This window comes from Ambystoma mexicanum, chromosome 6q (assembly GCF_040938575.1).
Source record: "Ambystoma mexicanum isolate Mex_15411 chromosome 6q, UKY_AmexF1_1, whole genome shotgun sequence".
NCBI lineage: Eukaryota > Metazoa > Chordata > Amphibia > Caudata > Ambystomatidae > Ambystoma > Ambystoma mexicanum.
Genome location: NC_090937.1, coordinates 1681409284 through 1681432037, shown reverse-complemented (window position 1 = coordinate 1681432037; position 22754 = coordinate 1681409284). Strand labels below are relative to the sequence as shown.

The 22754-nt window shown below is 47.9% G+C and overlaps 1 long non-coding RNA gene across 2 annotated transcripts in view; it reads left to right on the top strand.

The window, feature by feature from the left end:
- LOC138515685 (uncharacterized) overlaps nt 1-22754 on the top strand; it is a 107000-nt gene that overhangs the window by 75096 nt on the left and 9150 nt on the right. Inside the window, exon 3 of one of the 2 annotated variants that reach the window (XR_011282160.1) lies at nt 19187-19262. This is a non-coding gene — a long non-coding RNA (uncharacterized lncRNA). Of the gene's footprint in view, nt 1-1162; nt 1487-19186; nt 19263-22754 lie in introns of those variants that run through there. The other variant, XR_011282159.1, reaches the window with a different exon arrangement.

Below are 22754 nucleotides of genomic sequence, written 5' to 3'. Positions count from 1 at the left end.
TCCCGCTACTCGCGTGCAGGATATCAGGAAACGTTGGGCGCTGCCAGGAATTTCGGCGCATCGCTGAATCCTGGGCTACTTCCACTAGGAGGAGCTGTGACGCAGCTTGGGCAAAGTGGACAAGCTGGTGCAAGAACAGAAGTGTTCATCCCGTTTCAGCACCTGTAGTGGAAATTCTGAACTTCCTAGTGAATCTGTTACAGAACAGGAGAGCCTTCCACACGATGGGAGTCTAGAGATCAGCAATCTCAGCTGGTCACATGCCAATAGAGGGCGTCCCAGCAGGGGAACATCTGCAGTAGTGAGGCTCATCAGAGGGGCAAGATTTAAGGTTCCTCCAGAGCCCAGGTATAACACACCGTGGGACGTGGCGACGGTGCTACACTTATTAGCAAGTTGCCGGCAGATAAGTACCTATCGCTTAAGCAATTATCGGGCAAACTGGCTATGCTATTATGCTTAATTTCCTGCAAAAGGGTATCAGACGTAAGAGCTCTAGAGGTTAACAGACGGTCTTTCGGACCACAGAGGGAGTCACTTTCTCTATTGTCAGAAGTACCAAGATGGGAACGTCTAAGGTGCATTACCCGTATTTCCCAAACAATTCAAAATGGTGCGTCGCACGATGTATTAAAGAGTACGAGAGTAGAACAGCAGAGCATAGAGCGGCAAATACTACCCAGTTACTAATAGTGTGCAGGAAGCCTTATCACGCAGTTGCATCAGCTACCATCGCAAGATGGGTCAAAGAGGTTATGCATGCAGTAGGTGTGAATTTGAACACGTATGGAGCCCATTCTGTGAGAGGGGCAATGGCCTCATTAGCCGCGAGAGCAGGAGTACCCTTAAGTGAAATAATGCTAGCAGCAGACTGGTCAAGCGATCGTACATTTAAAGAGTTTTACTTTAAGCCAGCAGAAGGTTTAGCTAGTACGGGTGTTGGGGAAGCTTTGAACAAGCATAATGCTCGCCTCCAGTCTTGTCATAGAATGAAGATTACCCCTGCTAGCTGTGCAGGGAGTATTAATTCTATTAAAGACTAGGAGGCGAGCATTAAATTCCCACCCGAGTATTGTACTATGTATAAAATGTCAATACATTATAGAGCGGGAACACTACGTACGCACCACCCTAAAATCTCCTATTGTTGTTATTTTCATAGGAGAAGATCAGAAGAATGGCTGAAGGCAGCACCACAGTGGGAAACTGGGAGTACCCCGGCAGTTGGATTTAAAGTTCAGGAGAGCCTTCGCATCATTGGCGAGGATGAGTTAAAGACCATGAGAGACTATCAGAGCGAGTAAAAGCAGAGGAGGAGTCCAAGCACAGGAAGTGGGTTGTGACTGGTGGATAGAGCATGGACTACAGAGACTCATGGATTTTGTAGTTTTGGAAAGGAGAAAAGTTTTGTGATACACTTTTCATGGTTGTTTATATGAGTTTTGTTGAACTGCTGAAGAGTAGAATAAATGAAGTTGAAGCATAATATGCTCGCCTCCTAGTCTTTAATAGAATGAATACTCCCTGTTCAGATAGCAGGGGTAATATTCATTGTTCTGGTGGTGGACACATGGATTTAGTAGTGGGATTGTGTTGGATATTCAAACAGCATATATGGCAATCATAACGCCTTAAGACGTTAGTGGATGTACAATGTACAATGGGTACTAATAAGAGCCTGTATAGATGCTTTTCTCCCTTCACCTTGAAATCAACCCTGCGAATCGTGCTTGATCCTTGTGCTTTATCCATTATGGATGTAACGGGACATATGGATCTGCGTTTATATTGTTGTGGTAATGTATAATGTGTTACCAAACCTTTGTGGTGTAATAACATATTTGTCGGATGCATTATTTCATTTGAATCCAATGTGTATGATTATGGCCCTGAGGAAGACCTGACATTTCATAGGTTGAAACACGTGTTGGCTGCAATCAATTAAAGCGAAATGGCAGGAAACATTTTAAGAGAAATGTCTTGTTTATAATTTCAGAACACTGTTTCTGTTATGTACTGACTGATAACTGTAGGATATCGCGCACATAGTGTCACTGCCGCCGGCGACTGGCGTTTGTGGCGAAGGTGGAAACAGGGACGCCATTGAAGTGTTCCGTTACGTTCCTTCTCCGTCTACCAGACAAGGTCTAGTTGTTTCCAAGATGGCCGCCGCCGTTTGTTTATCTCACTCGGCTGCCGGCGGCTTGGCGCGTTGCAACTGAGTTCATTCTCGCCCTGTTGCTAGCGCTAGTTTTTCCCTCTGACAGTTTCTGTCCTGCTATTTACGCCTTCCTTACGCATCTGTTTTCTCCTCCTCCCGTTTTCCGTTAGGCTCTCCCCCTTCTCTTGTTCCCGCTTGCCTTCCCCTGTGTTTTGTTCCCGTGCTGTTCCCTGCTGCCATTCTTCGCTCTAGGATTTCTCAGACTCCCTGATTCTCCCGTTCTCTCTTGTCCTCCACCCTGAGGGTGTACTTACCTGTATCCCCTCAGGGTATCCCGCTTTCTCCATCGAACGATCTGCAGAGACACGCCGACCTTACTGTTCCTGGGTATCGGCGGAGGACCAATTCAACCTACTACAGTGCAGACGACTTCCACAGCCTTCACGACTACCTTGGATCCAGGGGTTTTTTGCCATCCAGTGGCTTTTTCCCCTCTGGCTGTCGCGGAGGGGAGTCACCGTGGGTTTTCTCTGTCTGGGAGTCACGGTGGCTTCCTTCCGAGGTAGACCATATCTTCAAAAAAAGAAGAAGCCTTATATAGGACTTGCCCGCCGGAAGAAACTGGACTATTCAGGTGAGGAGGAGGTGATTGGGGAATGTTATAACGTGAGTGAAGACGAAGACATAGCTGATCATCTAGCAAGTCCCGTAGCCCATAGCGCCAGTTCTGATAGCTTGCAACGCCAAGAAGAAGTTATGGCTACGCCACAACAACTGCAAGAGCTAGTGACAGCTGTCCAAACCCTCAACGCAGAAGTCCAAACACTAAAGGCTGACAACGTGGCGCTCCAACAAAGAGTAGCTGCAACAGAACAACAGACATCTGATTTACCCCCACTACCCCTGGTGTCGGGTAAATTCAACGGCTCTGAAAGAAAGGTTAAGGAATTCCTGGAAGCCTGTAATATCCATTTCACCTTCCGCAGAAATGCATTTTCCACAGATCATTCCAAGGTGGGTTTCATGATCACGCACATGACGGGAAACGCCTTGGCATGGGCTACTCCATTGGTATCCCTATCAGACCCAGTTTTGCAGGACTATGCGGCCTTTAAGGAACTACTTATACACACCTTTTTGCAAACCGAAAGCTCACACGTGGCTAGCGAAGACCTGCTGGATGTGCGTCAAGGGAGTACCGACTTACTATCCTATATCTCCACTTTCAAGAAGCTCACTGCAGAGGCAGGTTGGCAAGAGCAGGCTCAGAACGCCATATTCCTCAGGGGCTTGCGAGAAACCTTTTTAGATCTTCAGACTGCAGTTCTAAGAATCGATTTCCGCCTGACGGAACAAAAAAACGAAAAGAAGAAGGCTCGAGGTCCACATCCTTTCTTGGATACACCCCCGTCAGCCTCCTCACCTGCATCGCGTCCCGCCAGAGATGAACCCATGCAGGTCGGAACCACCAGATCTCCGTTGACTGCCGAAGAAAAGAAGAGGAGACGTGAAGGGAATCTTTGTTTATATTGTGGAGCTGCCAACCATCTGCTGAGAGACTGCCCTGATGTGCCCCCAAGGAGATCGGGAAACGACCGCCCTCCATAGTCAGTGGAACAGACTATCGAGGGGCTGCACCTTGTTCCTACACTACTCTTTCTGTGGCTTCATCTCAGATGAGCGAAGATTTGCGTCTCATGGTTATAGCCATCAAACTCTGCTTCGGGAAGAGAGAAGTAGAGAGGCAGGCTCTACTGGATTGTGGGGCGGCTGGAAACTTCCTTGACACCTTTTGGGCTGATAAGGTGGGTCTACTAAGGATTGAGAAAAAAGAGGACCAAAAGGTTGAAGGAGTGGATGGTACACCCCTATGTTCGGGACTCATTACTCACACCACCGAGGAGATTCAGGTATCCATTCACCAGCATTCTGAAACCATAAGATTTGACATCATACGGGCGGCCCACTTCCCGGTCATCTTAGGGATAGGCTGGCTCCGGAAACACAACCCAAACGGTGGATTGGTCTAAGAATCTACTAAGTTTTCATTCCACTTTCTGCCTACGAGAATGCCTTCCGGAACCAACATTCACAACCGTTAAGACCATGTCCGCTGTCGAAAGCAGTTCCATCCATTGCATACCGGAACGTCTTTCCGAATACGCAGAAGTCTTTCAGGAGCAGACCCCCATCAAACTTCCTCCACATCGCCCAGAGGATTGTGGTATCGACCTAGTACCGCAGGCATTGGTCCCCTTTGGGAGGATGTATCCCCTCTCTGTATCGGAAAAAGCTGTGCTCCGAAGTTACCTTGATGATAATTTAGCAAATGGACTCATAAGACCTTCCAAATCCCCCGCTGGGGCCTCTCTGTTTTTCATACCCAAACGGGATACTAAGGAGTTGTGGCCCTGTATCGACTATCGGGGGTTAAACAGAGTGACCATAAAGGATCGGTACCCTATGCCCATCATCTCAGAGATTCTAGAGGCTGTTCAAGGCTCTGTTGTGTTTACTAATCTTGATCTACGGAATGCGTATCATCTACTCCGCATAAGAACAGGAGATGAGTGGAAGACGGCGTTTCGCACTACCTATGGGTTGTTTGAATATCAAGTTATGCCGTTTGGCCTAGTCAATGCACCTTCCATTTTCCAAAGATTCATGGACCGATTGTTTTCAGACCTTCTGAACCTTAACACAGTGGTTTACCTGGATGACATTTTAGTCTTCTCACGGAGCCAGGAGGAACATACTCGGCATGTCAAGGAGGTTCTGCGCAGACTACAACATCACAGTCTTCTGGTAAAACCTGAGAAATGTGCATTTGCTCAATCCTCGTTGTCATACTTGGGATTCATCCTATCCGACAAAGGGGTTACTATGGACCCAAGGAAGGTGGATGCCATATTGTCATGGCCGTCGCCTTCTTCGGTTAAGGATATTCAACGTTTTTTGGGGCTGGCAAATTTCTATCGGAAGTTCATTCCGAGGTTTTCCTTACTCACTCTTCCCATTACATCCCTTCTCAAGAAATCCACGGGTCCTTTCATCTGGTCAAATGAGGCTGAAGAAAGCTTCCTCAGCTTAAAACACAAGTTCTGTACAGCTCCTATCTTGAAACAACCAGATCAACTACTACCCTTTATTCTGGAGACCGACGCTTCTGCAGCAGCCGTAGGTGCTGTTCTTCTTCAGAGAGTCAAGGACCTCGAGCATCCGGTGGCGTACTTCTCCAAGACTTTGAATCCCAGCCAACGCAACTACTCTGTCATAGAAAAGGAACTACTAGCTATGAAGCTGGCTTGTGTGGAGTGGAGGCATTTGCTCCAAGGGACCCGTTCCAGATACGAACAGACCATAAAAATCTGCAAATACTCAAGCAGCAAGAGTGTTATAACACCCGTCAGGCCAGATGGGCTCATTTTTTCTCCCAGTTTGATTTTGTCATCACATTCATCCCTGGCTCTCAAAATCTAGTCGCAGATGCTCTTTCCTGCAGAGACGATGTTATTTCGCCTTACAGCAAGGAGCTTATGTTTTCCTCGTACTCGGATCATATCTACAGTGTCTAGCTTTTTGGAAGAAGTACGAGGAGCCTACCTCCAAGAACCTACTCTCAATGTGGGAAATCAACCAGTCACCACTAAGGACGGGTTGCACTTTATCCACGGAAGACTGTTCATTCCATCCATTAATCTCAGGAGCCGAGTCACTCAGTGGTGCCACGATTCCAAGACAGCAGGTCATCGAGGAGTACGAGGCACTCTGGAACTTCTCCAAAGAGCTTTCATCTGGCCCAACATGAAGGCCGATACTCAAGCCTATGTTCAATCCTGTATGGTGTGCTTACAAAGCAAATATACCACCTCGAAACCTATGGGGCTGTTACAACAGGAACCAGTTCCACATGGTCCCTGGAAATGCATTTCTACGGATTTTATTGTGGAGTTACCGGTTTCCCGAGGCTGTACCTGCATAATGGTGACCATAGACGCCTTCTCGAAACTTGCACATTTTTCTCCTTTGACAAAGATCCCGTCCGCCTCGGTCATGGCTGACGTATTCCTCAAGGACATTTTCAGGCTACATGGGCTTCCCCAAAAGATAATTTCAGACAGGGGCAGCCAGTATACCTCCAGGTTCTGGTCAGCATTGTGTAATTCATTGGGCGTTGAGAGAGCTCTTTCGTCGGGGTTTCACCCCCAGACAAATGGACAGACCGAAAGGTTAAATGGTACCTTAGAGCAGTACTTAAGGTGTTTCATAAATAAACAGCAAGACAATTGGGTGGACCTGCTCCCCACAGCAGAATTTGCATACAATAACGCTGTCCACACGGCTACAGGAATTAGCCCCTTCTTCTGTACCTACGGATACAACCCGCAGTCCATAGTTCCGGGTTTCTGGGAGGAAACTAACATCCCTTCATTGGAGACCACCCTCGTGCAGATCAAGGGGGCCCACAACACGGCCTGTCAGAGCCTCTTTAAGGCTAGCAGACATTATAAGGAGCAATCCGACAAACACCAGAGTCAAGTTCCGGCCTGGGACAAAGGCTCCAAGGTCATGCTGTCCACCAAGTTCCTTCCTCGATGGGTTCGGCCTTCTAAGCTGTCACCCCACTACATTGGACCCTTCGAGATAACCTCAAGGATCAATCCTGTGGCTTTCCGCCTCAAGTTGCCTAAGGGACTCAGGCGGATTCACCCCGTGTTTCACTCATCTCTCTTACATCCCTTTGTGTCAGATACCCGGAAACAAGCATCCCCCAAGCTATGGACTTTGCCTGTTCCAGCTTTTGAGGAGTATGAAGTTTCTCAGATACATGACTCCCGTTATCATCAGGGACGTCTTGAGTATCTCGTACATTGGAAAGGGTATCCCCCTCTGAAGATACTTGGGAACCCCATTTCCACGTTCACTCTCCTCAACTGTTACACAAGTTCCACCGACTACATCCTGAAAGGCCGGGAGGGAGAAGCCTTCGGAGGGGGCATACTGTCACTGCCGCCGGCGACTGGCGTTTGTGGCGAAGGTGGAAACAGGGACCCCATTGAAGTGTTCCATTACATTCCTTCTCCGTCTACCAGACACGGTCTAGTTGTTTCCAAGATGGCCGCCACCGTTTGTTTATCTCACTCGGCTGCCGGCGGCTCGGCGCGTTGCAACTGAGTTCATTCTTGCCCTGTTGCTAGCGCTAGTTTTTCCCTCTGACAGTTTCTGTCCTGCTATTTACGCCTTCCTTACGCATCTGTTTTCTCCTCCTCCCGTTTTCCGTTAGGCTCTCCCCCTTCTCTTGTTCCTGCTTGCCTTCCCCTGTGTTTTGTTCCCGTGCTGTTCCCTGCTTCCATTCTTCGCTCTAGGATTTCTCAGACTCCCGGATTCTCCCGTTCTCTCTTGTCCTCCACCCTGAGGGGGTACTTACCTGTATCCCGCTTTCTCCATCGAACGATCTGCAGAGACACGCCGACCTTACTGTTCCTGGGTATCGGCGGAGGACCAATTCAACCTACTACAGTGCAGACGACTTCCACAGCCTTCACGACTACCTTGGATCCAGGGTTTTTTTGCCATCCAGTGGCTTTTTCCCCTCTGGCTGTTGTGGAGGGGAGTCACCGTGGGTTTTCTGTGTCTGGGAGTGACAGTGGTTTCCTTCCGAGGTAGACCATATCTTCAAAAAAAGAAGAAGCCTTACATAGGACTTGCCCGCCGGAAGAAACTGGACTATTCAGGTGAGGAGGAGGTGATTGGGGAATGTTATAACTCAAGTGAAGGCTAAGACATAGCTGATCATCTAGCAAGTCCCGTAGCCCATAGCGCCAGTTCTGATACATAGTCACCTTTGTTTGTTCTTTTATACATAGGGCTAGTGTCAGGCTGGTTGACCAGTGCAGGCTTGTGTTCCTACCCTTTGAATTTATGAACTTTTTTGAATTATTGGAGAAGTCAATTTTCTATAATTAGGTATTAGCTTGATGAGGGAGTAGCCCAGTCGTACTTTTTTATGTTTGAGAGTCTGACTTTTTGTATCTCTTAACATTTACTTTGTAGTTGCCAGCTTATTAAACATTCTCAAAATCAATATAGGCATTTGAGCAACTGCTTGATAAGTGTTACAAATGGGCACCGAGCGGCTTTGCTCGGTTCACGGCGCTCCCGATTTCAAAGAGGTTGGGTGTCCTTTCTTACTTCCCCGTTCTGGAGACGCTGGCGGTTGTCAGGGAAACCACCCAGCAAGAACAACTGGCGTCTCCTAATCAGCTGACTCTGACGCTCCTTCGGCCAAATAAAAACACACGTCGCGCAAGACACAGTGCTTCTAATTAGCGTTGCTATTTTCGCCATCGTTCGTGTGTACTCTCTTGGATTATTCCTGTACCTGACCCCGGACTTGCATCTCGCGCACCCCTTGTCTGCCTTTGGAATTGCCGGCTGTTGACTCAACTTCGGAACGCCCCTGGACCTGCCTTGTGTTATCCTTTAAGGCCAGTTTTTCTCCTTCTTGCAAGTTTACCTGTAGCCCAACCTCGGAACACTTTCTGACCTGCCTGTTGTCTGGCCCTTATTTGACTACGTCTCTCCTTCCCGCTGGTTGTGTATTACGTTACACTTGTTGATCTCGTTCTTCTGGTTACAAATCAAGCATTGGCCAGATTACTGCTTCCTCTGTTTCCTGATTACAGTTCTTACTCATTACGGTAAGATATTTTGTGTCTTGTCTTCTTAACATACTGCAGTATTCTGTGAATAGACTTTGTGGATACCTCACTGTGCAAGCTGGACGCTCTGCTGATTCCTTGCACCATCCCGAATCTAGTTGCGACCCTCGTGCCGTTCGGGAAGCTGCCCTCTACTAACCTTCCCTGTTTATTATTTTATACCTCTGTTGTGTTCTCTTTGGACCTCCTTTCATTCATAAGGGGGTAATACCTTCTCCTTACTTTCCTATCAATATTAACCACCTAACTAGAACTTCCAATTTGAGCCTTTTCTTTTCTTTCTTTTCTTTAGAATTCCTCCTAAACTAATAGCTGCCAATCCTCTTTTCAGGTACTCGCTCACAGCCTAGATTTCCATCATTCCCTTATGTTCTGATTTATTGCCTCTAATCTGTATCTTGTGTTTTTTTCAGCTTGGTGTGGCGGTGTGGTTTCTCCCCGCTCTTTTGGGTAATACACTAACCTGCCTGTTCTATTATTACACAGTCAAGGGGGTCCATTATCTTAAAGAGCCGCGTCAAGAGAGGCAGTCTGATCTGAGTGGTCCTTTTCTGGACTATACTCAGCAGTGACAGAAGGTTCCGGTCCATTTGGTGTTCCTTCCTCTCAACGCCCCGGCCAGTCCTACAGGCGGTGAGTAACAATAAGCAGGTGCTTTTATGTTGCTAAACTATAATATCTGCACTCTTGCATCACTTGTTTTCTTGCTACATCGTCATGTGTTATGGTGCTTTCCTCTAACACTGTAATCGAGTGAGCGAGCAAGAGCGGGAGCAAGAGCGAGAGAGATTCTCTTGGTAAACAGCAGCAAACTGAAGAGCCAACGCAACCTGGAGCCAGTAGTGAGCTGTTTCTGGAGCTCCTCCGTGCAAATGCACAGGGCAGTGGCCCTGAGGGAGTGGAGCCATGTGTTTGCACCAGTGCCAGAGCCAGTGTAGTCCTGATGGGGTGCAGAGAGGAGCACAAAGGCCTGAGTTTTGTGTGAGAAACCAGAAGGTGTTTCACACACTAGTCCCTGGGAATCTGCAATACAGGTGGCCAGGACACGGCCATCGCGTTTGGATCCAGTTCCTGGTGGTGGACCAGTGCGGGAGGATTACCTGGGTGAGGCGTCTTCAGAGAGTGGGAGGGGGACACCGGATGGTGAGATGCAGTATCCCTTTCAGCCCAGAATAGGAGGTGTCACTGTGGTAGGAGGGGATCCTTTCACCGGGATGGGAATTAGTCTGTACCCACAATAGCACAGCTCACAGGGTGACTTGATGTGTTTAGTACTTTCTGTGACACCAGGCCTCCAAGAGGAACCAAGGGTCGATGTGACAATAGGAGGCAACAACTTTTCTTTTCTAGTAGCCACTGGGGCTACTCGCTCATGTATACGGGAGGGAAAATATCCAATGTCGGTAATTGCCATGGAAGCTCAAGGGTTCCTTTTAATAATGAATTACCAGTCTCTATAGGAGAGTGTGATATGTCTGTTCCTTTATTATATTCACAGCAGACACCAGTTAACATTTTGGGAAGAGATTTGATGACAACACTTAACATGACAATGTCATTCACTGATCAAGGAATAGTGTTCTCCAATCCACGAATACACTATTGAAACGTGGGCAAATTCATACTGGCATTCACAGGGAAAGTGGCTCTGCGAGGCGTTCCAGTAGATCCAGAGATGTTTCTATATGGAGTGAGCATTCTACTGAGATGGCTACCTGGCTTAGTGGGAAAAATTGTGAGGCTACCTGACGAGTTTTTGTTTAGACCACGAATACCGACAGACAAAGAGGGGTGGACAGACAATCCCTATAGAATTAGAAGCAGCCATAGTATGAAGGGAAATGGCAAACTCGAAGGAGTTAGACAATGAGTGCAGACCGTATAGAACAGTAATAGCTCTTGAGGAAGGGTACAGATTGACTGACATCACTGATGATGACATGTCGAAGGAAGACCATACAGATGATGACATGTTGTTCATTATGAGCATCACATACTGGAGAAGGATAGAGAAGAGAGAAGTCTCACAGCGAAAGGTGATAATGTGGCAGGGGCCAGCATTTTATTCAGGAAGACTTGCAGAAGGTGCCCAGCGTCCTTTGGACCACAGGCCCTTATGACGTATGTTTATTAAAAGGAATAGGAGAAGTTAAAATAAAGCTGAAGCCAGGGGTGATTTTACCTCGAGTAAGACAGTACCTCATGTCTTCAGGAGCTGATGAAGGTATATTTCAGACCAATTCAGCATTGCTGAAACAAGGAATTCTGGTGCCATCAGAATCATCGTGTAATACTGCAGTGTATCCGATCATCATCCCAGTGGAAGCTCGATATTTTACGGTGATCAATTTGAAAAATGCCTCTTTCTCAATTCTGTTGTACAAAGACTCAAAGGACTTGACTTCCTTTACGTTTCGCCAAACTCAACTGAAACATACTTGTTTACCCCAGGGGTTCTGTGAGTCCCCATCGATCTTTAAGAGAGTCCTACTGTCAAAACTACACAAGGGAAGAGTATCTACACTCTCCCCCGAACCACAGAAGCCGAATGGATTCAACCCTCCCACCATGGTTGGCATGGGAACCTGAATATCAGAATCACAGATAGCCACGTGGCAGCCAATGGGGAAAAGAGGGATTAGGGAGAGGTTGTGGATGGGGAGGGGGATTTAGGGAAACCGGAAAGAGGGGTAGGGAAAACCTGCTGGGTTGGGTAGAGGGAAGCACGGGAAAGAAACATACATATCCCAAAAAAATGATAACTCCTGTAACCTTGTCCTGTCCTGAAAAAGGCCTCCTGTTAACCTGAACCATTATCTAACCATACTATTTCCTATACTCCGCATGAACCCTTGTGGTGATAACATGTAACATAAAACATGATGAGGGCATGAAATATCAAACAACATAGAGCAAGCAAAGTGAGGGACTTCTCCCACAATGAATATACATACACATGGCCCCAAAGGGCTAGCATAAACAAGCATAAAACAATGCTTGATTCAGCTTTCCACATTAAACTTAGATGGGCAAACTGGTTCCCTCCTGTAATGCATAAGAGCAATGCCAGCACATGCCACCCTCCGTATACCAACTACTCAGTTGTCTGTTACTAAGCACAATACTCATGAAGTCCAAGCTCTGTCCTAAATGGAGCGTTATTGCCAGCAAAAGATAATGCACACCATGAATTCCCCCACTCACCCTTCGCTTCACCACTCATAAATAAATGTTCGTAGCGTATGGAGATTGGTATACTTCCGCTGATGTAACCAATGTTTTTCTGAATGTTGGAGCGGGGCCAGGTAAATACTTTATGCATAAATGATACACAGGTTGTAATGTCGACCTCACATAATACAAGACATGCTGCACTTAGTTTTGGTGTCCAGGAGCCCCACGAGACTGCCTGGACCGGATGGACCTCAGCGAAGAAAACAGCGGCACAAGCCCACTCACCGCCGCATGGCCCAGAGTCCTCCCTTATTTGCCCAGTCCTTCGGCGTGCCTGCTAATTCAGAACTCCTTCCTGCTGCATACCATTGTCACAGCCCTTGCCTACAAAATAATCCACACCGGGCAAGGGCGGTTGATGGCTAATAAGCCATCCCTTAATTACACACAGCTGTTGTTCAGTGCAAACGTGCTAAACTAAACGATGCACAAAGTGCTGCTGGGAATTGTAGTTGTATTACTAATTTCCAGGTCCACTTCCCTTCTTTTGTCTCCCAGGCATTTTTCTCTGCCACATAACTCTTTGCTTGCCCCAGCCCTTAAACCTGACAGTACCTCTTCTCCCAGGGCCCTTCCCAGGACCTGGTTTCTCAGGATGCCGCACATGGAATTGTCTTACCAATTTTGGGGCATTTACCGCCTCTGTTGGTTCCCATGAACAGTCCTCCAGACCATACCCAGTCCGCTGAATGAGATACCACAGCTTGTGTCGCCTCCTCTTGGAATCTATAATCCTTCTTACTTCATATTCCACGTGGCCTTCCTTCAAAATTGCGGGTTTAAGCAAAGACACATGGTACACTGGAGGTATCTTTACAGTCTGTGGTAGTCTCAATTTCATAGCCATTGGTGACACGAACTGAATAATCTCATAAGGCCCAATAACCCGCGGGGTAAACTTACGGGGGCACACTAGGGATAGGTTTCGTGTACAGAGCCATACTCTTTCTCCCATTTGGCAGCTTGGGGCATCCTGGCATTTCTTGTCAGCTTGCAACTTATAGGCTCTTTTTGCTTGCTCTAAATTTGACTGTGCCTTCTGCCTGATGTCGAGGAGCAGCTGCTTGTGCTCATAAAGCACTGGTATCTGCTCCCTTCCCGGCAATCTTTCCGGTATCATGTTCTGCTCCTGACCTCAGTGTTATTATATGTAAATTCAGCCAGCCATAAAGCCTTCACCCAGGAGTCCATGCCATCCCCCAAATAGCACAACAAATATTGTTCGAGAGTCTGGTTAATCCTCTCCATTTGCCTGTCTGTCTCTGGATGATAACTAGTGGACAGAGAACAGTTGATTCCCAACATCCGGCAAAAGGCACGCCAGAACCTCGAAGTGAACTGAGGTCCCCTATCTGAAACAATACTTGTGGGGAGACCATGCAATCTAACAATATGCTGCAAAAACAATTCTGCCAACCGTTCTGCACATGGAATAAAGTGAGTCTGCTTAGACAAATAGTCCACCAGCACCCAAATTGTATCATGTTTATTGTCTGGAGGAAGATCTGTAATGAAGTCCATGGAAATGTATGTCCATGACTTCTCAGGTGTAGGTAACAGTTGGAGCAGCCCCTTCTTTTTAGCATGGTCTGACTTGTTGCGTACACAATTTTCACAACCTAGAATGTATGCCACTGTATCTTTTCTCAAATCTGGCCACCAAAAATACTTCTCTAACGTCCTTTGGGTCTTCCTCTTACTGGAATGCTCAGATAAAGGAGATTTGTGACACCAGTACAATGCTTTATCTTGTAATTCTTTAGTAGGCAAGAATAAATGGCCTGCATGGTAAGGCAACCCCTCCCGTCTTTTCCTTAGAGGATGACTAGTCCCCCATTTGCACTAATCCTCTGGACTCAGCCCCTTACATACTTGTCCCAAAAAGCCCTCTGTAACTGCTCCAATTGCTTTCTCGGGGGGAAGAATAGCTTTTACTTCCGTCACCACATTCTCTATGTTCTGCTGCCTCGTCAATGCATCTGCCTTCTTGTCCTTTCTTAATGGCCGAAATGTCACTACAAAATTGAATTAATTGAAATATTGAGACCAACGCAATTCCCTGGCACTAAGGTTCTGTGCTGACTTAAAATGCTGGACATTTTTATGGTCAGTCACCACCATCACCTGATGCTGGGCCCCCAGCAAGTAAAGTCTCCATTCCAGGAAGGCGGCACAAATGGCCAACAACTCCTTATCAGTGATAGAATAATCCTGTTTGCAGCTGCTAAGCTTGCGGGAGTAAAAAGCCACAGGGTGCCATGCCCCTTCCTCATCTTTCTGTGATAGTATTGCTCCCACTGCCACATTACTTGCATCCGTTTCCACCTGAAACGGTTTACCCGGATCAGGATGTCTCAACACTGGTGCCTTAGTAAAGGCTCCCTTTAAATCTTGAACTGCCCTTTCTGCCTCCTCACTCCAACTAAACCGGGCTGTCTTCCTAAGTAACCATGTGATAGGTGTCACAATCCTAGAAAAAACACCAATGAACCTCTGAAAAAAGTTGGCAAATCCTCAGAAGAAATGTACATCCTTTACACACTGAGGTGAGGGCCAATCAGTAACTGCTTGTACCTTCCCCTTGTCCTTCTCAATGCCTGCGGGAGTGAGAATAAAACCCAGAAATTCCACCTGAGTAGTGTGAAATTAGCACTTTTCCAATTTTACAAAAAGCTGATAATCATGTAGGCATTTCAGCACCGCCTTTACATGTGTTACGTGTTGCTCCCTTGAAGCGGAGAAAATCAAATGTCATCTATATAAACAATGATGAAAACATCAATAAACTCCCAGAGCACCTCTTGCATGAAAAACTGAAAGGCTTCAGGGGCATTGCATAGCCCAAAGGGCATAACCAAATATGCAGAGAGACCAAATTGGTTCTAAAGGCCGTCTTCCATTCATAGCCCTCCTTAACTCTTTTTAAATGATATGCAATTTTGTATAAACCAAAGCAGATTTAACCTGATCCAGTAAGACAGAAATCAGAGGTAGTGGAAACCTATTCTTAATGGTGATTTTGTTTAACGCGTGCTAATCTATGCACATTCTCAGTGTCCCTTCCTTCTTGGGTACAAAAAATAATAGGGAGGAAATGAGGGAGGTTATGATATGATATGGCATTTATAACGCACCTATACACAAGTGTTTCAAGGCGTGACGAGGCAATGGAGGGAGACAAAGGGAGGACGGACAGCGATCCTACTAGGGAAGGTGTCATTCAGATCACGCAAGTGCAGGGGGAGGGGGCAGGGACAGTGCAGTACATGGGAAAAAATGATAACAAAAGTAAGTAACTGCCAACAAGTGACAAGTGCAAGGGTGAGTGCATACATCAGGTATCAAGGGCTGGTAGGGGGACTGTAGGGATACAGAAACAGTCCCCATGTGCAGGGGTTGCCAGGTGAGCAGTGCAGGTGTGTGACGCTGGTGGGGGAGGGACCTGGGCCCGAGATGAGAGGGTGTCCAGGTAGCCAGTGCAGTTCCGGTTACAGCCAGGAGGTCAGCAGAGGAGAGGAGAAGAAAAGGCAGAAGCAAAGAGAAAGGTTTAGAGGTGCCTTCGGAACCAGAGATGGTTCTCCTCAAGTTTAAGGGAGGAAGGGAAGCTGTTCCAGAGGGAGGCACTAGCCAAAGAAAGAGATCTGCCACCAACTCGTTGCTTGGAGAAGCGGCTGACCCTGAGGGAGTTGGAGGCGGATGAGCGAAGAGCTTGAGCAGGAAAACATTTAGGAAGAGAGAGTTGAAGGTATTGAGGCCCCAGCCCCCAGAAGGTCTTGTGCACAATGCAGAGAGTTTTGAACTTAATCCTTGAAGCCACTGGGAGCCAGTGCAGAGATTTCAGTCCTGGAGAGATACAATCCCTGGGCTTGATTCCAAGGACAAATCTCACAGTCCTGTTCTGTATAAGTTGCAGAGGGCAGAGAGTAGAAGTAGGCAGATTTTGAAAGAGGCTGTTTCAGTAGTCCAGCCTAGAGAACCAGAGCTCTGGAGACAGTGAGCTTTTGGGGGAAGGAGAGGAAAGGAAGAATACCTCTGAGGAGGTGCAGCTGGTAGTGTGACTTCTTAGAGATGTCAGAGATGTGAGGAGAGAAGGAGAGTTTGGAGTCGAAGATGACCCCAAGGTTTATAGCCTTGCAAGTGGGAGCAGGAGGAGGGCCAAGAAAGGCTGGCCATAGAGATACAGGGAAGGAGGGAGCGGGTGTGCCTATGAGGAGAATCTCAGTCTTACTGGCATTAAGGCAGAGGTCATTGGTGGCACATCACTGAATGACTAATGAACCCCTTCTCCAGCATTTCATCCAAATATTCCCTCAAGTGTAGGTTTTCCGATTCCGTGAGGGCATAAATCCGACTGAATGGCAGCTTAGCCCCTGGCTCTAGTTCAATGACACAATCATATGATCAATGTAGTGGCAAGCTCTCTGCCCAGCCCTTGTCAAACACTCTTGCAAACTCCATATACTACTGAGGTATTCCTGTCTTTACTGACCTCACCATCTGTGGCACCTCGACCTTGTCGGCCAAAAAGATTGCGGGTTCCAATCTTGCTGAATGTGTGTCTGGCACGCCTGACTTCCAAAGCATACTTCCTGCTTGTCCCAATCGATCCCTTGATTATGCTGCACCATCCAAGGCATTCCTAAAATCAGACCGAAATTGCGGGGCCACTATCAGATCAAAGGTAATCTCCTCCTCATGACCTGATGTACATACCATCCTCAATGGTTGAGTTTGTTGCTGAATGGGTCCTGATATTAAAGGCGGCCCATCCACTGATTGCACACCCTCTACCTGTTGCTTATCCTGAACAGGCAAACCCAACTGCTCTTCCAATTGAATGTCAATGAAGTTACCTGTGGCCCCTGAGTCTATCATAGCCAGTACCACTTGTTTAGTCAAAGCGAAAAACAAAGTCACTAATCTGTACAAATGAGTGGTCCTACCCCCAACTGTATTTGCCACCCAACTGGGGAACCTTGATTCCAATCGGGCCCGACACCTGAGTTCCCCCTAAGGCGGGTCAATCCTTTTCCTGCCTCAATCTTGTTTCGATCTCCCCCTTCACCCTTCTTGGGTTTGTTGGGACAGGTACGGATATAATGGGCCTCATTCCGAGTACGGCGCTAACCAATGGCGCTATTAACGCCTTGGTTGACGCCGTACCCGGACCGGCAGCGCCTTGGTGGATGGCGGAATCACCGCCCCATTCCAAGGTCGGCGGGGCGGTAATTCCCCATTCACCAAGGCTCTTCTCCATTCCCAAATGAGCCCCCATAGGCCTCAATGGGAATGGGGAAGATGCAAATAACGGTGACCGTTCATTACGGTCACAGTTATTGGCTTGGAGGCCCCTTTGCGCCCTCGACTTTAACACCTGCTCAAAGCAGGCGTTAAGGGCGAGGGCGCAGAGGGAACTCGGAGTATGGCGGTAAGGGAATACCGCCACCGGTCTCGTTACCGGTGGCCGCTATCCCTTACCGCCATACTCGGAATGAGGCCCAATGTCTTGGTTGCCCAAAATAAAGGCACAAATTATTGGCCTTGCGTTGTTACTTTTCTGCTGACGTCAATGGCTCTCTTACACTCTCAATCTGCGTGGGTTCTTCTTCCCCCATCCTTCCTCCTTTACTCTTGTCCAATCTAGCAAAAGTTACTACTTCAGGCCTCTTCTTGTCCCCCTTTCACTCGTTTATGCGATGGTCTAGGCATAATGCTACATCTATCATGGAGGTACAATTCACTGGCTGAGGCTCTACCTGGGCTATGACATCCTAAAGTTTCTCCCGTAAGCCTTGGTAAAATAACATAGTTTGTTTGGCCCCTGGCCATTCTGTCTCAATCACTAATCGATTAAATTGGGTCACATATGTTACCAAATCTCTTGTCCCCTGACGTAGTGCTAACAGCTCCTTAACTTGTGCCAACAACACCTCTCTACGATCAAACAATTAATAACAGGCCCGTTGTTTGCTCCCTCCCCATTCCCATTGAGCCCTATGGGGCCTCGAATGGTAATGGGTTCCTTGAATGAGGAATTACCGGGTCCTCCAAGGTTGGAATGGCCCGGTAATTCCTCATTCAAGGAACCCAGACCCGATACCCGGTAAGGGGGTTACCATGCCGCAAATTGCGGGATGGTTACCTCCAAGGTAATTACCCCCTATGTAGGTGAGACCCTCCCACCATTGCCGATCCAGAAGCAAGACAAGAAGAAGAATTTCAGTTTGTGTAGACTCGATCAATGACAAAGAAGAAGGACGATAAAGCGACCAGCTGCTAATGCAGATTTTGCATTTTGATTCAAATGGACACTCCTTATAGATATTTTAGCAGGAGTGCAATGACTTACCGAGAATCTCAGGAATTGTGAAAAATGAACATTAGAAAGTCATTGCCATATCAAAGTTATTTCTAAACGTCAGTTCTTGATCAGAAATTGGAACCGAGATCAGTATCTGGATTCTTCCTCTGAGGCTTGTATTGACGTAATTCAGATGCATATATGCTAGGTGGGAAACAGACGCTTGCTAAGCAGACCACCAGGTCCGACAATTAATTCTTTGCCTTCCGCAATTGCGAGAATATTTAAAAGTACAACTACAATCACGCACGAATATATGCATCTGAATTGCATCAATACAAGCCTCAGAGAAAGAGCAAGGATTGCTGGTAATACGTGTCAGGCTGTACTCCATCCAACCAAATAAATCTGCAACTTAAGCAGTTTCTATCGTCTTTTGTGTTCACGAAGTGAGACTGGAAACACTTCCAATTAGTTCATTTTTACCGTGGAGTATTTGGGCAACATACCCACAACCGCCAGCCACCTGCTGCCTTCCATTTTCTTGTCTCAGACTGCAAGCGCAGTGTCCCATAAGGCTTACTTGCCCAGCCCCTTTTTCTCAGTATCGAGATTCATTTCATGGTGCATACGTGTTCTAAGTAGTTAAACATATGGTACTTACTGACAGTGATGTTCATCGGCTTGTGCTTGCTGTTTTTATATTTATACTTCAAGCTTATCCTGCTCTTATCAGAAGAGATATTGATATTCACACTTTTTTTACAGGATCCTAAGAATGGCCCTATGATCAGAAGGCTCCCCATTGCAAATATTGAGCACATTTTACAGTTACAGATATAAGGTAATTTGATAAGTGTATTAAAAAATGAGATATTCGGAAGCTGGCACGGTTCTAGAGAATGAACAACAAGTATGTGATGGCACAGAAGGTGATTGCCTATATTTTGGTGCATAATGTATGCCTGCACGATTACACTCTTTGGGGGTCATTACGAGTTTAGAGGTAGCCATGGTGCTATTAGAACCATGGCTGCCTCCAAAGTCTTGTCTGGGTTCTCTGAATGGGGACTTACTGGGTCATTCCAACCTTGCAGGACCCGGTAAGTCCCCATCCAAAATACCCTTCCCCCATTCCGATTCGAGCCCCCATAGGGCTCAATGGGAATGTGGAGGGAGCTAATAACGGGCCTGTAAATAGCGGGCCCGTTATTAGTTCCCTGGTCCCTTAGCGGCTCCCACTAAGGGACCTCGGAATGAGGCAGTAAGGGGTTAACGGCACCGGCATCCTTACTAGCGCCATTAACCCCTTACCACCGCACTCGTAATGAGACCCTTTGTCTTTCAAGTCCTTCTTTTCCATAGGGGGTCATTACGACCCTGGTGGTAAGGGATTACCAGTACCGTTAAGGGTACCGGTACCTGTAATCCCTTACCGCCCAATTACGAGGTCCCTTTGCGGGTCCCTACCATAACGTCTGGTTTCACCAGCCATTAAGGAAGGGACCCGCAAAGGGACCTTGGAGTTTGTCACGAGTGAGTGCCCTTTAAGACACCTCACTCGTGAGGTGGACGTCACAGGCGGATGTGACGTGGTGAGGGGCGGGGGTGTGCGGGGAAGCCACTTGTCCATTAGGAGTTGAATAAAGAAGTCATACTCCACTCTGCTGGCTCCTGTCCGTTATTTGGGGCCCTCCGCCCCTAACATTTGGCGACGAGGATTCTCCCTGGTGCCAGCGGTCCTCCTTCCCGCCATGTTGGGGATCCCCCCCCGTGTGCGTCCTTTACATCGGTGATTCCACCGACGAGCGGATCCCCGCTGAAACGGAGGGGGCGCGACTGTGGATGCGCCTCCCTTTCCCACCTCCTCCTCCTTCACACGCGATCCGAATCCCTGGAAGCCGCGCACGCAGCTGCCGTGCAGTAGAAGACTTCTCTGCACACGGCGCCTGGTGCTTTCCGCCAGCCTGAGCACCTCACAAAGCAATCACAGACTACCAGGGGCCCACAGAGCTTAAAAAAAAAAATAAAAAAAAAAATGTTTTCTACATCACCACTCCTCATTTGCTGGGGCCTTCTTCCTCGTCCCAGTACCTCTGTGACTTTGTGCCGACCTGCCTGCAGAACGACTCTCAGCTCCAACCCACCGCTGAGGCCACATCCTACACGCCACCATGAGCACCACTGCTGCCCAGGCATCTTCCAGCTCTCAACACCCACCTGCGCCAGCTGTCACCAGATCCACCGCCACAGCATGGCGCATGCCACCGCCGTTTTCCATGACACCTCAGGCAGATAAAGGACCTCGATGGGTGGAATGGTTGGAGGACTTCAATAATTTCATTGAGGCCGCTGGAGAAGAAAACTCCCCTCGACTGCGCAGCCTGTTCATAAACACGGCAGGGGGAGAGATAAAATCACTTATCAAAACCATTCCGCCAGGGGAAATGGCTGATTTTGATGCCCTCATCGCAGCCCTGAACAAACGTCTTGTCATTGCTCCCAACAGAGACTATGAACGATATGTCTTTAACCAATGCCGTCAGCGCACTGACGAGACTGTGGATGAATTTCTCACGAGGCTCCGCGTCAAAGGTGCGCATTGCCAATTTGACGCGTTTTCACTTGATGAAGCGCTTCGACTCAGAGTGATTGAAGGGTGTGTATCGGCGACGCTACAGAAGCAACTCCTGAAAAAACCTGTCACAATCGAAGAAGTAAGTGCAATGGCACGTATACTCGAAAGAGTTGAAAAACAAGCCACTCACATAGCCAGCAATGCCGCTGGACAACTTGACAAAAGTGACGTGATAGCTGCGATCCACGCTGGGAACAAGAGCGTTTCTCCAAGCAACATGTAGACCCCGCGTTTGCAGAGACAATGCTATAGGTGTGGGATGGCGTTTCCGCATGCAGGTTCCTGCCCAGCTCTCTCTCAAAAGTGCGGCAACTGCGGTAGGGAGGGCCACTTCCAATCTGTATGCAGGGAAGGTAAGCTGTTTCCCACCGCACGTGACACGACGAGAGCGCAAGTCAGACCCATTGAAAGATTCTACACTAGCCCGCCTCAACAGCCCCGGTTCTACCAACAGAGCCCGAGGAGATATGTGCGGGTGGTTGAAGAAGTGTACCCGGAAGATGACGGCCAAGGCTATGGGTCACAAGGACAAATTGCGCGTATTACTGATGAATATGATGGACCGCCAGCAACGCGCCGCGAGTTCATAGCTGAAGTGCAAAGTGAACATGATTATGACGCTACGTATGACCCGCATACAAGCGACGAATTTGTCACTCTCATAATGGACGAACAGGAAGCCCGAGAAGCACCCAGGATAGCCATTGACATCTGCGACAAACAATTCTGCTTTCTGATTGACTCTGGAGCAACGGTGAATGTCATGGGTGAAAAAGAATTCCTAACGCTCTGCCAGAAACCGACGCTAAACCTGTCCATGTCCAAAATCTACCAATGGGGGGCAGACACCCCACTGCAAAGCGTCGGGTCCTTCAAACGAAGATTGATGTTCGCTGACACATCCACCGATACTGTGATCCACGTCATCAGGAGCCCCACCAAAGGTCGCTGCCTGCTAAGTTACAAGACAGCGTCCTGTCTCGGACTAATCAACATTCTAGTGCGAGAGGGGGACGTAGTCAAGTCGTCGGAGGGTCCAGCTATACAGCAAGGGCAGATCCGCGCCCTGATATCCCGCGACAACACTGCCATAACCAAGGATGACATTGTCCTGGAATTTCCGCAACTGTGTCAAGGCCTAGGTAAATTGAAGGGCCCACCGATAAAGTTACACATAGACGCGGCAGTTTAACCAGTCCCACAACACCCACGAAGGGTAGGATTCCACCTGCAGGAGGCGGTGTCCAAAGAACTGAACCAACTACTTAGAGATGATATCATTGAGCCTGCCACGAGGCCGACTCCATGGGTGTCCCCCCTTGTGATTGTCCCAGAGGAAGGCGGTCGTCTGAGAATATGTGTAGACATGCGTGTAGCCAACACCGCCATACAGCGGGATAGACACCCTGGACCCAAGATTGAGGACATGATAGTCCAACTGAACAAATCTGTCCTTTTCTCCAAACTAGACTTAAATCAGGGGTACCATCAGCTAGTACTTCACCCTGAGTCACGGCCAATCACCACGTTCGCATCGCATGACGGACTATTCCGCTACAAGAGACTAAATTTCGGCATCTCCTCGGCGGCCGAAATTTTTCATGAAACCATTCGGCAAGTCATACGTCCCATTAAATGTCTCAACTATAGCGATGACATTTTGGTCTTTGGAAAGTCTCGCAGTGAACACGATGAAGC